Source organism: Pipra filicauda, unplaced genomic scaffold (genome assembly GCF_003945595.2).
Source record: "Pipra filicauda isolate LSUMZ 115617 unplaced genomic scaffold, ASM394559v2 scaffold190_size1978887_pilon, whole genome shotgun sequence".
In the NCBI taxonomy this organism is placed as follows: Eukaryota; Metazoa; Chordata; class Aves; order Passeriformes; family Pipridae; genus Pipra; species Pipra filicauda.
Genome location: NW_024104299.1, coordinates 923,994 through 941,700, shown reverse-complemented (window position 1 = coordinate 941,700; position 17,707 = coordinate 923,994). Strand labels below are relative to the sequence as shown.

At 41.0% G+C, this 17,707-nt stretch overlaps 1 protein-coding gene across 3 annotated transcripts in view; it reads left to right on the top strand.

The window, feature by feature from the left end:
• Window positions 1-296: 296 nt before the first annotated feature.
• Window positions 297-17,707, top strand: part of SLC16A12 (solute carrier family 16 member 12) — a 41,221-nt gene continuing 23,810 nt past the window's right edge. The window contains exons 1-3 of one of the 3 annotated variants that reach the window (XM_039380254.1): window positions 297-4,121; window positions 5,971-6,067; window positions 15,146-15,222. The gene's annotated coding sequence lies outside the window, so the exon portion shown is untranslated. Of the gene's footprint in view, window positions 6,068-6,184; window positions 6,264-15,145; window positions 15,223-17,707 lie in introns of those variants that run through there. The other 2 variants (XM_039380253.1, XM_027718121.2) reach the window with 2 other exon arrangements.

Here is a 17,707-nt window from a genome sequence, read left to right as displayed (position 1 = left end):
TTTGTGAAGTGCAACAGTGTAATATGGACAAGGCAACTGAAGCCATGAGAGGCTTCTCCTCTAAGAAGGCTGGATAGGCTTCACCTGGACATTGAAATAAAAACTTAATTTTTATTGGAATGGATTTGAACAGTGAGAATGCTCTCCTATGTTTGAAAATTATTCTTACTCTTTTTATGGTTTTAAAAATTAACTGTTAAATAATGCATATTAATTAAAAAAAAAAACCTAAATGAACAAATTAATTTATCATTTTTAAAGCTGGCTGGCTAAATGAATCACAGAATTCTGAATGTAATTAAAAAAAATTTTAGTTCCTTTTAGTGGAATTGTTTTGTTTTTAGAGCAACTTCACCCCTATTGCTATTTGAATAAGTAAACAAAAACATGCTGTTCCTATGTCCTAAGCATGCTGTTACCCAGCTAGCTTTCATCATATTGCACTTGGCTACAAAAGGCCGCACACAAAAAAATCCAGAAATATTTGCAGGATAAGCCAAAAACACTCCCAGAATTTCCCCGTGTTTGTCACAGTGTTTTAGCTTAAAAAGTAAGTTATCTGTTCTCTTCAAATGTAGGAGGTTTGAAGACACCTCTCCAGCAGATTTGCCTGTGCAGCATGGCAGCCCCTTTTGCATCACTACCTTGCCTCTTGGAAGGGGGAAGAGCAATGCAAGGGAAACTAAAGCTGCTTTCTGCTGATGGCTGCTGGTTGATCCATAACCCACTTCACACTACATTTGTTCTTTTACAGGTAGGGCAGAAAACATTCAGGACCGTTTGAAAAATAAACAAGCTTTAACAAAATATTACTCAGACGTGAATCAGGAATCTGTCGATAAAGAAACCAGTTTCTGTCACCTGTCATAAAGTTAGCAGCATTAGTCTTAGAGCAATTAAATGGTAGATAATACCATTCTATGTTTCCTTATCGTTTTAAATTTCAAGCCTTGAGAAGGTAAGATGAGGCTTCAAGCCTTTGTGCAGACATGTATTCATCCCCCAAGAGTAGTGCAGGGTGCCTTTACTCAGGAGACCCGAAAGCACGCTTGGGTGAATGCATGTGCACAGGAGGCCTCTCGTGCTTTGCAGGCCCATGGCTGAATCCTCACACCTTGTACAGCATTTGGGTGGTTTTACAGCAGGAGAGCCTGGGGAGAAGGTGAGTTGGTTGGTTGGTTTGTGCTGACCTGCTTGCCCTTGAAGGGGTGATGCATCAAACATTCTCATACCAAATGCTGTCAGTGGCACAAAAAGGGGCCATGCTCTGATGCTGTTTTTCCCACCTACCAGCATCACCAGCCTCATTTCAGCTCCAGCCCCTCCTGAAGACAATGTGTGGGTGAGCACAGCTGCAAGCCAGTCTGCACCCACGGTCCTCTGGGCTGACTCACAAATGTACTTCTCATGTCATACTAAACATGTCTTGCCATACTAAAAAGGCCACTGGAAACCCATGAAGCACCGTGCTCAGGCACTGCCCTATGGGAAGAGGAAACCAAGCCCTTGCAGTATCAGATACCAAAATGCAAGGCCAGGTATAATCAATGTAATATTTACCAAAATATCTTGCTATGCAGAGCAAGTTTCTGATGTACTTTTAGCTTGCTCTGGTTTAGGCCTCTGTCTGTACATGCTTAACTTTGAGAGAAAAAAGCAAATGAATGGGGGAGAAAAAACCACCTTGCACAAGCACGGGGTGAAAAAAAATTATCTGTAAGATTTTGTGTTGCATAAGTGCCCCTGGAAATAATCTGGTACATCTCCAAATAAAACAGAAATCTTTTATGCTTGTAAGTTTCTGTGTGGAATGACAGTAGTTTCTGTGTTTGTTAACTCTGTAAATGTTTGCTGTAGATACTATCAATGGCAATATTTTATTTAAAGAAGTGTACTAAAGTTTAAAGCAAAGAAACTCCTCCCTCAGCCTGTGAACACAACAACTACAACAATTAGGTAGTAAAAACTGAATTGAAAGTAGTCTTAGGTGTTAAGCTGTGCGTTTTACAGGTGAGCTGGAACAAAAACATGTCCAGGGGCACAGCATACCCTGGGTTGGATGAGGAGCTCTCACTGAAAGCCCCAGCAGTCAGCAAGCACCAGCCAGAGTTTTGTCTGAGGTACAGCCAGTTATTGCCAAATGACTGGTTTTCTGTGTCGTGGAGGTGGGAAGACTTGGTGGTGGCTCACCATCTTCTTTTACTTGGTATCATGTGCTGCTTTGGAGAACAGGATAAAGATCCCCTGCACTGCCCTCAGGCTTTGATCCCCAATTCAGCCGTCTTTAGCTTGTTCATTTCCTCAAGAGTTGGTACCGGCAAGGGTGTTGATGATGAGCAGGATAAGCTGCTAACACCATCCCTTCTGCAGAGCACAGGAAGCCTCATCATTCAGAAGGAAGAATAAAAACATAATGCTATGAGAAGTTGTAGAACCATGGAAATGGTTAGGTCTCCCCAGACTAGAACAACATTATAGCCTATATTTGGTGTCAGATTCCTCTTTGGACTAAAGTAGCCCAAACTTCTGGTCCACAGTCAAGTGAATATGGAAGAGAGACTGGAATGGCTGTGCAAAGGCTTACTTCCAAGTACAACTAATTCAAATTTATTATTCCCATGCTGTGAAAAATTCCAACATCTACTTAAGTTTTTCTTCTGATGGGAAATTTCAAAATGTCTACATTTCATTTCACTTTTTTCACCAAAAAAAAAGCCTGCTAGCAGGAAGCCTAGCAGGTTGCCAAAAGCAAGTCATTTGACATACAAAGTTTTTTTTAAAGCTCCTGTCCAGCCAAAAGTTTGTTAAAACATGTTTCCATAGGACAATTGTAGTGATGAATCTTTGTTTTCCAGTGAAACGTTGTTGCACTAGCTAGCTGGAGTGCAGATCTTTGTAAAATACATGCATTTAAATGTGTCTAAAAAGTTTACTGTATGTGCTTGGACCAAGGACTTCAGTGGCATGCCAGAAGAGATATCCCAGATTAACAGCAGCAAGGCAGGAGGTTTGAAATGTGGAAGCTTGTAATTACTAAAAGGAGACGAATTGTCCTCTTGTTGAACTCATATTAGGTATTGATCTGCCTATACTTATTTTATATCAAGAAAGAGAGGATATTTCTGCCAAAATTTCCAAAGATTCTGGAAGATGATGCACTCAATAGGTTGAAAGACATACCCACATCTCGTTTTGAATGTCATTAGAAACTGGCTAATTTTAAAAGCATTTTTTGATCTGATGCCATATGATGGTCTGATGTTCCAGGAATTGCTAGTGTCCATGAAAAAGTGAGGAGGCCATGGAATAATAATTTTCTATCCGAGGTTACATATATGACTTATACAACCACATATTTTAAGCATTTCATCACAGTCTCTTGATCCCTTTCTGAAGCCCTTTATGTCAGGAAGAAGCAGAGCTTGCCTTCACCTCCAGAAAGGAGCCTCTGCTCACAAGTGGTGGGTACTTTACCTTCTTCCCTTAGAGTCAGCAATATTTGGACTGTAGCTGCAGAGGGGTGATTGAGGGAACCATAGGGACTGTAGTTTCTCCTATCTTTGGCTTCATTTCCAGAGATGCCACGGAACCTCTGTTCCCTTGGCTATAGGATGCCAAAGGTTGTAGATCCAAATATTAGTGACCAGATCTGGAAATGTTGCTCTGAGCATGCCATTACAGCATACCCCTGTACTTTGGCTGGCTGTAACAGGGAGATGGGAGAGGAGGGCAGTGGAATGAGGGTAATGAGGTTTTCAGTTTACAACAGATATTTGTATATAAAGGTTCAACTTAATACATTGCGTAGAAAGACCATTCATCAACTGTACCATGGCACCTAACCAGCCTCCAAACTGTAAAAACACTTATTTTACCTGTTAAATTCCATAGTATTACACTTTGTTTATTTTTATGTTCTGCAAAGTGTAAAAGAGTGCAAAAGTATTACTCTTGTTTGCATAGGAAACAAACCAAAACAAGTCCTTTCCTGACTGTGTTTTCTTTGCCTGGTCAGGCACTCCAGGTGAGGGCATGTGCTCCTTTCATATCTTGATTACAGCACTTCTAAAGAAAGCAACATGCATAGTCCTGCAACTTTGGAGGGATTAAGGCCATTACAGGTGAGTCCTATTCTGTTGCTTGTCACATGGCTAAATGGAGCCATGCAATGGGTCATTTATCTGGTGTCAGCAGCTGAAACTTGCATGAGAAAAAGCCGTTCTAGCAGTGACAAAAGGAAGCCTGTCACGAATGTGTAAAACATGCCTGTAACCCAAAACCTTGTATTTCTATTACTGTTAAGAGTGTTGCTCCAAGAACCAAATGAAGTCATGAATGTTGGTTTGGCGATATCTAGCTTAGGATACTTCAGTGCTTAAAACTAATTTATATAAAAATTTAACAGCACAAAAGCGTTTTAAAGTTTTGTAATGCCAGCGGCAGGTCAGCAGGGTGTGAGAGTTGTTACTGCGTCTCTGCATATCCCGGGTATGTCAGATACACACGGTTCTGTGGCACTCTGGCAATATCCTTTCCGCACCACAGAGATACATTACCTGTTGTTGACCCAGACGATGTCAGCAGCCAACACAGATAACCGCTGACATTCCCACTGCTGATGGGGAGTTATCATTGAGATGCTTGAGGACTTGCAGAGGAAGTTTGCTGCGATGTTGAGATCCCCAGTCACTTGACCGGTAGCTCAATGTACACGTTGTTCAGAGCTATTATCTTGCAGCGTTACACAGTTCAAATGAAGTGCATTGCAACTATGTTAGCAGTGTATTTTGACAAAATCTTTGACGTGAAACATAGTTTAATCAAATTAAGATTAAAAATCTTTCCAAAATATAAAAAAAAAGACTAAAAAAAAAGAGGGGAAAAAATAAAAAACTCACCAAGAAAGTAAGAGATGCACTTTTTTTCTCGTTCAAGGACGAGCTTTTGTTACCCACACAGATGGTAGGGAAAAGTAGCTCCTTTTCTCTCGAGCTGCTGTGAGCCGCCATGCTGCAGGAGAGGTGTACTGCTAGGGAAGATGTACATAGGTGATGTGGGCTGCCCAGTGTTTAGCTTCATCCCGTGGTGTGCAGAAAAAGGTGAAGTATGAGTCTCTCCTAGCTGTCCTGTGTGGCTGGCTGTACTGCACAGAGTAGCTCTGTCATCTGGAAAGGGAAGCCTTTTCCAATCAATAATCCACCCCAAAGCTGCCACGCTTACTGAAATCATGTATGCTCCCTTACCTTGAAGGATTTTGAACTTCATCCTGAAGACCAGCATAGCAAATGTCTCCCTGTCACTCTCCAAATGCTCTGCTTGCACACTCCTGGGAGCTTTGCACTTGCTCTTTATAGCAGCACTGAAAGTCAGCAAGGTCCTGGGGGAACGACAAGAACCAAGCAGCTCTTGTCCAGCAACAGTGTTTGGGAACCGTAAGAAAAGACCCAGTTTTATCTTAGTTCTCATGAAAAGTGTCACAGGATGTTTAATGTCCTTTCTGAGGAAAGACCTGCTGTTTTCCAGATCTTGCCTGAAAACACATGCAGTATTCAGCAAGCCACTTAGTTTATCTGTCTTGGAAAAACAGAAGGCTGCTGGAATTTGAAACTTGTTCCAAGAGTCTAGGGTCCAAATCTCTGTGAGTCCTTCCCCTGGTCTGGGGTTTTGAACTGAGTTTGAAAATTTAAAGACTAGCAAGCAATGGCAGCAGGACTCCTAATGGTGTATGGGCGTGCAGGGCTGGTGTATGTGATAGCGGGCCATCCCTATGCTGAAGTTTTGGTGTTATTTCCACTCTCGAGTGTTGCCTGACTTTGCAACAGGTTAAAAATACCTTATGAAATGCCTGAGAGCACTGATCCACAAATCCCAGAACAGACTTTGCCTCGAGGGGGGGGGAAGCCCTCTTAATGCGGTGAAAGCACCCGTGGCACTGGTGAGACGCGCTTTTCGCTTTTCTTGTCGGTGAAGGTACCACGAAGGAGGGACTCCGATAGCAGCTTGACGGAGCCGGGCGAGGGGAAGAGCCGTGCCGAGCCCACCGGGGAGGGGAACACCAGTCGATCAGGTAGGCGGCCAAGGCGGCCGGGGAAGCTCTGGGGTGGGGGCTGAGCCGAACCCGAGCCCTTCCCTGCCCGCCGCGCTGGGGGCCGCGGTCACCGCCGCGCCGGCATCACCCGCCCCCGCCCCGGGCCCGCGGAGCCGCCGCCCCCGCGGGGCAGCACCGGCGGCCGCGGGGCTCCTGCCGGGGCCGCAGCCTGCAGGTAGGGGCTCGGCGGGGCCGCGGGGCTCGTCCCGGGAAAAGCGAGGAGAGAGACGGGGAGCGACCCCGCGGGGAGCGCGGGCCGGGGGCGCGGAGCGGGGCGGGCAGCGCGGGTGGCAGCGCTCCGGTGGGGCTTCAGCCGGGTCGCTCCCATGCCCTGCCTTACAACTGCGGAAACATTGGAAAATAAATAAAAATCACTCTAAATGCCACTGTTAAATTAAGAAACTGTATATATGTGGATACATATATATATATATATAAACTGTTGGTCAGGTGAGATGCTGGTCAGTTAAAGACTAAACAGCGTTTCAAGTTGCTAGAGGGTATGAGGAAACTCAATCATCTTTTTTTTCTGTTGCATAAACAGAATAAATGTACCTGTTCGGAGGCGGGTGTGAGAGGCTGTGCTGTGCCTCGTCGCCGTCTCGGTGGGTGCGGACTCGCGGCTGTCACCGGGACCCCCGTGGCTGTGCGTGTGTGCGAGCGGTTCCCAAAAGAGCTCCAAAAACCCAGGCGCAGACTGCTCAGTGACAGGCTAGAGAGCTGGCCTGTGACCTTCCCCAGGAATAGTCAGCTGTGGAAGTAGTTAATTACAGTGATCCTTATCCTGAATGGCCTTGATATTTCTTCTGGGATATTAATATAGTTCGTTTCCAGGAGAATTCTTAGTCCCTTGTAGGACTTAGCCAGGTGTGCAGTAATAGGCTCAGGCTAAATGGTATTGTTGGCATGTCTTGCAGGAAATTTTGTGTTCACAGGCTAAGTTCAGGGAAACTATCCAATGAAAAAAAAAAGCCCAAAGATACTAGTATTATCCTTATTTAGAACTCTCTGATAATTTGCCATTCATTTATTGACCTGTTCTGTTTAATATCTCTAGGAGTAAGTCGTTAATTAGGTATTTGGGATGAATTTGGGTTTGTGTGATTTCTGACTGAAATGATTTCATTAAGTTAACAAGCTGGTTGGGGCAGTGAGTATGTTTGTTGTTGTTAGTCTGCTCCTGCAGTGGCAATGAGGAAACGTTTCCGTTAGTGCTGGGAAACTGGAGGATAACTTGGAACTTAATGAAGTGAAACAGGATTGCATTTTGCTCAGAGTGATCCTATTATGCCTCAGTTAGGGCCATGTTATTGCTCACCTCAAATCGTTTGCTGTTACTGTCTTTTCACATTTGTTTTTTTAGCTATACGTGGGCCATTATGTGTTTTTGGTTTATATTTTTTCAGTTGTATTATTTTTAGTTTTTAGTTTTCCATCTTTTGCAGCAGTGTAACAGAAGCTCTATTTTAATGGAAGGTTTCTCTGGGCTTAGAGGTTTCCATGTTAATGCCTTTAAAATTCAATGTTTAACTTCTACCTTAGCCTCAAGCTGGAAAGTGACAATGAAAGATAGCATAGGACAGTGAGTAATTTCATTTTACAAAGTTTTATCAGAATTGATTCAACTGATATGTAAACAGGGGAAACCTCAGGAACTTTCTTTTCCCCCCAGCCTGCACATTCAGTTCCATTTCAGGCTGTACACTGTTTACCTGACAAGTGGCTTGCTACGGGATGTCTCCTGACTAATTGGATTTGCTGAGTTGGTTCCTGTCTGAAACCGTGAGGAAGGGGACTAGGACACCCCCAGGGATCCCTTCCAGATCTGTATTCCCAGGCCAAGGTCCTACAGACCAGGCACAGAGGGGGAAGATTTTTCAGATGTTTTGGTGCAAACACAATTGCTTCCCGAGGGAGAAATTTGGCATGTTTCCTGAGAGAACCGTGCTTGCGTAAGCAGCCCCCTGCCACCCTCTGAGCTGTGCTAGTACAACCATTTGTGGGGCTGGTGGTAAATTGCATTGGGGGAACTGCAGTGGGTTCAAAAGCACCTTTTCTTCCTTTTTATCAATTACTTTGAATTGTCTGACTGTGTGGCTGCTGTGTCAGGGCTGAGAAGGTGGCCTGGAAGGAGGGAACATGTGGCAGGGAGCAGGAGGTAAGGGCTGTTTCTGCCAGCATCACTGCTGCTGAAAGAAGTAATTGCTTATCAAATTGTGGTCAGTGGGAGATGACATATGGTTAAGGCAGTTGCCTGAAAAACATAGCTGAGTGCTCAGATATCTCAGTTGTGTGCACATGCAGTTGGCCGTATACATGAAGATCTGATTTTATATTTCTGTTGTAATTCTGAGTTTTCACCTAATGATTTTACTTTTGTGATGTGTAGCTGTATGTGTAACTTCAGGATACATTCCCTGTACTATTCTCTCTTGTAGTATGAGCATTTCAAAATACTGTTTTTCTGGAAAATAGACCTAGGCATCATAAGGCTATGAGTTTTATTAATAGATTATATTTACCTGGATAGGTGAATGCCTAAAATTCTAAAGAGGAAGATTAAACCTAGACCCCTAAAAGAGTGCCTCTGGTCCTAGAGAGCATAATTGTCAGCTGTACTCTCTTTTAGATGTACGTAAAATGTTAAATATACTTTTGAATGTAGTGCAGACCTGCTGTGAAATTATGAATGACAGAAATGATTAGGTGAATAGCACTTTTAATTGGTATGGTGAGACTGAGAAGTCAATGGAGCGTAACCTTGCTATAACCTGCTATAATTTATTTTAGTCTGGAAAGCACTGATGCTTTTGTGCATTGTTTTAGGACTTGTTCTCATTCCTACTTTAGACAATTTCTTTCTGTCATGACCCTATTGTAGTGAGGAAGAAAACATTCACAACACCTTGTCTATGTAGCACGTGTGCATATTTAGAGAATGGTGGTACACTTTCTTGTTCACAGAACTTGAAGGACTAATTAGTTACTATGACAGTCTTTATTCAACAGAGAAAAATCATAGGCCTTTTTTCTTCCAACCTAAACCAAGAAACTGTATGGGAGTTAAGAAAAATATCTTACCTTTACTGATTGTCCTGTGGTGGGTCACTACAACTGCAGTTTGGATTATCTGTAGAGTCTCATGTAGATTTAAAAAAACAGATTAAAAATTAAAAATCTTCATTTTATCATTTTTTTCTAAGAGGAAAGGTGTTTCTTGCTAGTAGCCTTATGAGAGCCAAATACATATTTTATGAGCTATATTGTTGCTTTTATTAATTGACATACATTGATGTGACTATGAGCAGTAAAACTGCAAGCTAGAGCTTGCCTGCAGGAGGTGGGCTCCCAACCTGCAGTATGGAGAGATTTGGAAAGGTACAATTTTTAAAAACCAAAATGTAGACATCCAAGCTAATAACTCAGTTTTTCTTCACTGACAATGAAGATGTTTCCTATTCAGCTTATTGAACTGTGAAGATAGTTTTGTTTTCCTCTCTGGAAGCTGTCTGAACTTGCTGTGATGTGGGATGTGGAAGAGCTGTTTCCAATAGGATAATATACCGAGTCAGCTGCTCTGGATGAAGATACACAGGTGAAGACTGTCTTTTACTGGATTGGCTCCTTGTCACTCTTAGGCTTGTAGGACTCTGGATATATCTACACACAGGGCAAGCTGTGATCTTCCAAATATAAAATCTTTGTTGTTCAGGTGCCTTATTCTCCTGTTTTTGGAAGAAGCATTCTCCATTTTCAGTACTGGAAGGTGGGTGGTGCTGTATGCCCAGCTGCTCAGATGACACCTGTCTGGCATGGTCAGACCATGGTAGCACAGCTCAGGAGCCCACAGAATTCAGGTATAGCCAGAAGGCACTTAAGTTTCTTTCCTTACACTGTAAAAGCAAAATCCATCACTTCTGTCTCCACAGCATTTTAAGCTGTGGAGGCCCCTGAGGCAACTGATCAGCATTTCAGCAGCAAGATGACTTATTAGTTGTTAAGATTAGCCAGCAATTTGTGGCAGATTTCTTCCCCAGAGCCTGCAGCAGCTGGGAATTGTAGAACTGGCTTGAGGGGATGTGACAATATATTTTATTAGTGAGTTAGGTTGATCTTAGTCTTCATTAGTGAAACTCTATTGGTTACTTTGCATATAGTACAAATGCTACTGGATAGTTGTTTCTCAGCTGCAGTTCAGTGTTGGAGAACTACAGGTTATCCACAAACCAGGATATTCTTGCTTTTCCTTGCGACTTAAAACGAATGAAACAGCACTTTTTGTTGGTATTTGGTTTAGATATCATATTTATTAGTTTCTCCTTGTTTCATTTGATGGGATAATGGAGTGAGAAGGCAGTAAATTAAGCAGTCTTTAGTGTTTGCTTTTAGACAGTATCACCTGTTTTCCGTGGAAGGATTGTTGGTCTCTTTTTTTTCCGTTTCTGATGTTTTATTGTAAGATGATTTTGTGGGCTTTAGTGTGAATGCTGTCTCAGAGCATTATGTAAATAACAGAGAAGAATGAAGCAACTGTATTTTTTTATGTGTGTTTTATGTCTTATCTATGTGGGGGATGTACACCCACACTTATATGCACCAGGATTACATAGGTTTACATTTTGCATCAACTTGCAAGTTGCTAACGCATTTAAGTGAATAGGATTAAAAATTAATGTAAAAACAAGGCATCTGAGATAATCTAGGCTTCTTTTACTATTAAATATTATTTTTTTTAACTTTTCTGGTTGTCACTAGAATCTATTCAGTTTCTAGGGAATATTGTCCTTGAATGCTTTTTGAATGGTAAGTACATTCGTTGCTGCCAGAGGATTGTCATAAGTGTCTAGAATTAATGATAATGGGCAGTCCTAGACCATATGTAGATATTTATTTATAATGCACATTATCGTTCTTTTAACTTATTAGCAGGTAATTATGGAGAACCAATTTGTCACCCTTTTCCTTCCAACTCTCCAAGCTTTTTGTGCAATCTGTGAGTGTCTGAGAATTACAGATTTTCCTTCTGCTAGATGAGAGCTGACCTGTCCATGTCAAGACAAATGTCTCTTCTGGTCTTACCATTTGATAATACTATCAAAATTGTATCCATATCTTGCCAAGAGTCATGACCAAACTTCTGGGATTCCTCAGCTATCACAGTTTGCCAGTCTACTTGCCTACATACACCATTTATACTTCATTTCTTCTGGGATAGCAATGTATCTCATGTTTGGAAGCTTCTCCTAAATTCATTTAAAAGATTAGGTAAGAGTGCAGATGAAAATATGGTAAAAGAAATTTCAGTTCTTCATTACAAAGTCAGATAGGAGACAAATAGAAAAAGAAAATGTTTTATTTGGATATTTAAAAAATCAAAGTCATTTCCCAGCCATGACAGAAGATTCTAGAGGCAAGTTTTGAGTACAAAACCAGAGATGATGTTTTAGCTAGCAACTACCAAACTCCTGCATCCCCTCTTCTGAATAAGACCTAAAAGTATTTTTGAAGTTGGGAACTCAGCTCCTTGTCTTCAGTCCTCACCAGGAGAGTGCTGACCTCTTTCTCTCCCTTTGTTCAAGATAGGAAGTCTCCCGTCTTTCACTTCGCCCCCCCCCCCCCAACTCAAAGCTTCCTTCCTTCCTGCAATTTCTGGATTTCTCCCAGTGATGGTGGGATGATTCACATTTCCCAGATGTGAAATGTCAGTGTGGAAAGTGGGATCTTTCTCCTGCCTCTCTAGGGGTTTCTCAGAGTCTATGCTGCTGTCGAGTTTCTTAATTAACATGTTTCTCCTGATTCAAATGGTTTTCCTGATGGCCTCAGTGTTTTGGGGGCTGTTACAGTACTTAATGAGTCATGTCTTAGAGTGTTCATTGTAAATGCATCTTAAACTTGGGTGGCTTTGAGAGCTTCTTGAAGACCACACAAAAGTTATTAATTTAGTCTGTTGACATAGTCAAATACCTTCTCCTCCTGTCTGTTTTAGGGCTTGTCTTTTCAAGTTGTCATGTTTCAATATCAAGCTCTTTTGACAGAGGGGTGTTTAGAGCTTGTTCATGCAACTGCTGGTTGGTGCACAGTTGAGAAGGTGGTAGTACAGGGCTGTGCTGCTTGTCTGTGGTCACTGTCCTGGCTCCTCTCTGCTAGGTGTTCATTTGCTGATACTGCAATGGACTGTGAATTCCATATTTGCATTACTCCTGTGCCTTCCCCAAAGTATCAGAGTATTTGGTTTGGTAATTTCTTGACTTTGTGTTTATTCCTCTCCTCCAGAATCCCCTGTAATCAGCCCTTCAAGCTCATCACCTTTATTTCCCCATAAAAGTCACTAAAATATCAGGGAAAGGAGGAGTTAAAATAGGAAGAGTCAAAACCAAAATGGTTCCATGTTCAAGACGTGCCAACTTCACCTTTCTGCCACTGAAATGCTGCACCCAGTCTCTCAGCTATTGAACTTGAAATTTCCTGGGCCAGGGGCATCACATTCAGCCTTGCCTATACAGATGTGCCTTGGTGTCAGTGTTCAGTAAATATCCACAGTTGCTTTTAGAGTGTGTTGCAGCACTGAACTTGGTGGGAATAGAGGCTTCCCTTTTCATCATATGGGCTAACTGCTGTGAGTTGGCCCTTAAAGAATTGATTTGATGTGCTGTTGCCGTTTGAATGTGCTGTTGTTGTTACACTTCTCATTAGCAGCAACATTTCTGGTAGTTCACATTCCTTTTTTTTTTTTTGAAACACTGCAGCCTTCCAGATACACTCCTGTCAGTTTGGATAACAAGCCACTGCCTATCTGTTCTCACCATGATCGTGTCCTGTGCTGCCACATGTTCCTGGAGAGTTCTCTCACTATTGATTGTATATCTTGGCAACTCTGCATTCATGCAAACATTCCCTTAAGTTACACTTTTTTACGTAAAAGCTTGAAAGCTACACTACCTCACCTGCTTAATCTAACAAGCCAAAACTACTTGTTTCAGCTAAAGACCTGAAGTATTTGGGAAGCTTCTTCATAAAGTGCCCTCTGTTCTTTGACTTCCTTTTTCTCTCTTTCTAAACTTCTGTAATAACATTCCTTTATTTACTTAATCTGAATGGTCCTTGGGGCAGCCATAGCGTGATACCACCAGCAGCAAGCCAAAGTGCATTTTTTGAAGGGATTGAAAAAGTTCTCTTGTGGACAGAGAGAATATTAGAATAGAAATCAACTGAGCAAGAAGAGCCAGCTGAGAGGAGTACTTTCTCACTTGAAAGGACTGAGTCAATACAAAGACCAGGTAGTTTCTTCACTTGAGTGATATCAAAGCTGAAGCATTTTGTATGAAAGCTGTTTTCATTATTAAGTACAGAATTAATATTTTCTGTTTCCTCATCTTAAGTGGTTAAGACTATTTCTCTGTGTCTGATATTTTGTATTAAAGGTGGCCCAGAGATTTAATTTGGGAAAGGGAGCTGTCATGAAATACAATTTGATGACAGCAGAGAAATTAGTATTGGATGAAGAATGTACTGAATGCGGCATCACAGCTGATCACAAAGGATCCTCAAACTCTCAGCAAGAATTGCAGTTTGTGTCATTATGTATTGAAGGACCTGTTTTCCACCTTAAACGTGTGAAAATCTCAGCAGTCGAAACAGGATGCAATTGGAGAACAATTAAATTGGTCAAATTTAATTTTCATTTTTGTAAGTTGGCATGTAGCTGTGATGCAGATTGGCAGGGCAAAAAGGCATTGAAGCAGAGACATCCCTGTGAATCGTGGACAGAGCCAGTTCCTGTAGAAGCAAATAGTTATTTCTGTACCCTTAGAAGCTCAGTGATGCACAGCACAGATCCAAAGCTTTGAATAGTTACCCTCTTGGTTAGCTTATAGGGATGAAGATGCAGAGTATGCAGGGCGATAGAGCAAAGCAGTGCAAGAGAGAATGGGAAATTTGAATGAACTGTGGCTCATCCCCTGCCTGATCCACCATCCTCTGCTCTTCCTGAAGCCAGCGTTTCATCTCTTGTTTGTGGTCACAGTTCTTTCCATCAGTGTCCTTTTAATTTAGCCTGATGGAGTACCAAGTTGGAAAGATTAAATAGAATTATCCCACACAGCTGGTCTATTTTTAATGAACTTAATGGAGTAGAGAGTAATCTCTGAGGGGTTGCAACCCATATGATGTAATTCTGCCTTTTGCTTATGGTGCATGCTACATAGAATCAGGCCACACATGACTGATGGTAAAATGGCACTCATCAGAGTTTCCAAGCTCTGCTTGTGTGCCAGAAAGAATGGGATAACAAAGTATTTCAGATGAGAGCTCTTGCATGGATGTCTTGGGCACATCAGCAGAGGTATTTTGCAGAGGTATTTAGTAGGCAATTTTTACTTTTAACCAAATTAGAAAGTAAATCTTGGGTAACAGTTGTGAAAACTTGGTACATGAAGCTACTCCTTGAAAACAACAACAAAAAAATTACTTTTATTGCTTCTAGAGAATATAGCCAGCATGTAATCGATGTTGTCAGTGTATCAATGCCTTCTGAATGCAGTTGGCACCAATGCACTAAATAAAATCTGTGTGGGGAAAAATTGGAAAAAGCCCAGAGGATGTGAAGGGAGAGACAGACAGACCAATGTGTGAAACGAGTGTGTTTTAGGGTGGCTGGGAACGAGGAAAAGGAAATGAGGTGGCACTTGAGGACTGATTAAAAGTTAGTTGGGATTCTTTTTTGCTTCAGGTGAATTTGAAACTTTGTAGTAGTTTAAAATTTATCAAATACAACCTGTCCTAATATGGAATGCCCACTCAAGAAGAAAAATGATCTAACAATGCAGAATTTGAAGCGTGCAACAGAGATTGTTTAGGTAAATTCTTAGGCAGGCATTGTTACTGACATCTTTCCAGTGTTTTTCAGGGTACCAAGATACACAGGTGATACTTAATTGGAAATGGAAACTTAGTTCAGTGAGAGGTCTCTTAGCTGAGAAACACATAGTAATTTAATTTGACCTTAGGATTTTTTTATCAGTTTTAATGTGAGATCAAAATTGTCCTTTTGTTATTAAGGTGTCGATGAACTCCTGACTGAACCAACAGTTCCCTGTCACAACTCTTCTTGGGGATACTCCAAGTTACACTTTCAGGTAATTCAGAAGATGCAATTTAAATAATGTTATCATTATTGTTATAGTTTAATTCCCTAGATGGGGTGAATTTGCTTTGTAAATAGACGATGTCTTGAAAAAACTCACTAGGGTCTGTTCACTTTTACAGAAAAAACTTAATTTCACAGAGAGAAGATTTTTAAGGAATATCATCCTCTGTGTATCAATATATGAACATTGTTTTTAGAAATAATTTTTGTTGTCTGATAATTTTTGAGTTATTTTTTCTCCTTCTGTCATCCAGCTATTTAAATAAGCTATTTAAAGTGAACCTGATCCCACTAAAAGGATTATCGGTAATGAGATCTAGTTGAGAGACAATTACAAGGTTGGCTGAAATAACAGGATAAGAGGATAACTGTTGAGTCCTCCTTTTAAGTCTCTTGGTGTTTTGTTCCCAAGTTGACATGTGGTAAGACTTTGACCAAACCATATGACTCATATAATTGTCCAATCTAAACAGCAAATGCATTTCTTCACGATGGCTCCTTGACCAGTGACGTAAATAAGGAAGCTGAGAGTGAAAAGCCAGGACAACTTTTTTTTTAAAAAGAACTTTCTTGTAACTCCTCTGGGAGCGCATGGTACCAGGTTGAAAGCCTACACTTAGTTCTACAATCTTTTCCTGAAATTTCTTAGCCAGGTTTTTGTTTTTATAAACTTTCTAATGCAGTGGTTCAAGATGCTGTGATAAATGGCCGGCAGTTGGTCTGCAGGATCACATGAAAAAGAAGAGCCTGTGTAGTTTCCTTCTGAAATGTTTCCATTTGAGAGTTTCTGATAGGAGTGTTTGGGTGTTTTATGGGCATTTGGCAGGCTGCACTGGTTCTGTGGTTGTAAACTCTCAGCTGCTGTAATTAGGACTGGGTTTAATAGGAAGAAGAAATGGAGCATTTTTATCATGTTTTTATAACCAGTTCTTACATAAATTTCTAGGTTATTTTTCTTAGATAGCATCAGCTCTTTCCTTTCTTCCCTTTTCAAGTTCTTTACAATTTCATCTTTTATGGGCTCTGTTATCATTACTGTCTAACATTTAACAAGATGTCACTCTCTGACATCTTGTCTTACTGCTCTATATGGGCTGTTTTCCTCCCTTTTATAGCTCTCCGCCTTTACAGTGTAGATACTGAAGAGAAAAGACAAACGTGATACAATCTGAGGAAAGTGGTTTCCTGTTTTTCTACATGCTGTCTCATTACTCTTAATGTAACTCAAACTTCTCTTCAGTAAAATTTCTGCCCTTGCTACTTACAGGTTAGTTTTCCTGCCAGAGGCACCCTTGGGTCCTCTGCTGCAAAGCCCTTGTTCTCATGCTTTTTATGAGTTAAACTAATCCCATGTTTCTTGTGGTCAGGTATTTTTTCAAGTATTCTCTCCAGTTACGTTTCCATCATAGGCATGTTTGAACACTTACTGTAATATTCTACTTGCTGACAGTTCTGTATGTCTATGGATCTGAGAGGATACAAGCTGAGGATCCATATGGGAACACCAGAGAAAATGAAAATGGAGATTAACTTTTAAAGAATTAATATAGAAATCTGGAAAGCAAAGGTAAAACATACTTAATGGGATAGGTAGATTTTTTTTTTTCCACACGTTTCACTTACCAAAACAGAAACATTATCTACAGAGAGAAATGTTCTTTAACATAAAATTGAGAAACTGTATTTCTGGGCTGCAGTGCTAACTAGCCAGGACTACACCCTTAAGTAGCATGGAAAGTTCCTGCTGATCGTTTCTGAAAGTGATGTAATCAAGCAGCTGCACCAGTATTCACTCAGCAAAGGGAACCTGAGGCTCTTTTCTCAAAGCTTTAAAGCTTTCCTAAAACCTAAAATAAGCTATTAAGCCAGGATGTAGTTGAAACATGGATGTCTTGGTGAGGCTGAGTGGAAGACTGAGCATGAAGAATGTGCTGATCTGCCCAAGATGCGTTGGTTGATTGTTAACTTTCAGCGTGTGATTTCACCAAGACAAACTGTTACTTGTGAGTAGATGTATGTTTTCATGATGTGCATGCTGTCAAATGTATTCTTCCTGGTCAGAGATTTATTTTGTACGGCATGCTATGAGTTTTTCCTCTTGACTTCCATCTGTTTCCTTGTCTTTCATTTTAGTATTTCATGTTTCCTTCCTAGCTTAGTAGTTTCCCTTTTGTTACTTTCTGAAGGCTATGTGCAGGGACACATATATGAGCCTACTTGTGCAGAGATACATTCATTGGAATGCACCTATAACTATATGATAATATGTTATGCTTTTTTAATAAAGTACATGTGATTTGTGCAATGACTTCTCAGAAATACCTAAACCTGTAAAGCAACATTCATTAGTAGTTGCTTTTGGAAGTCTGTTTCAGGAAATGGCAGATGTCCTGTTTTTTGTTTTTAACAGTTGTCTTTCCAGTATTTAGAGATTTCCCTTCAATTCCTGCTGGGAATTATATTAATGCACCATT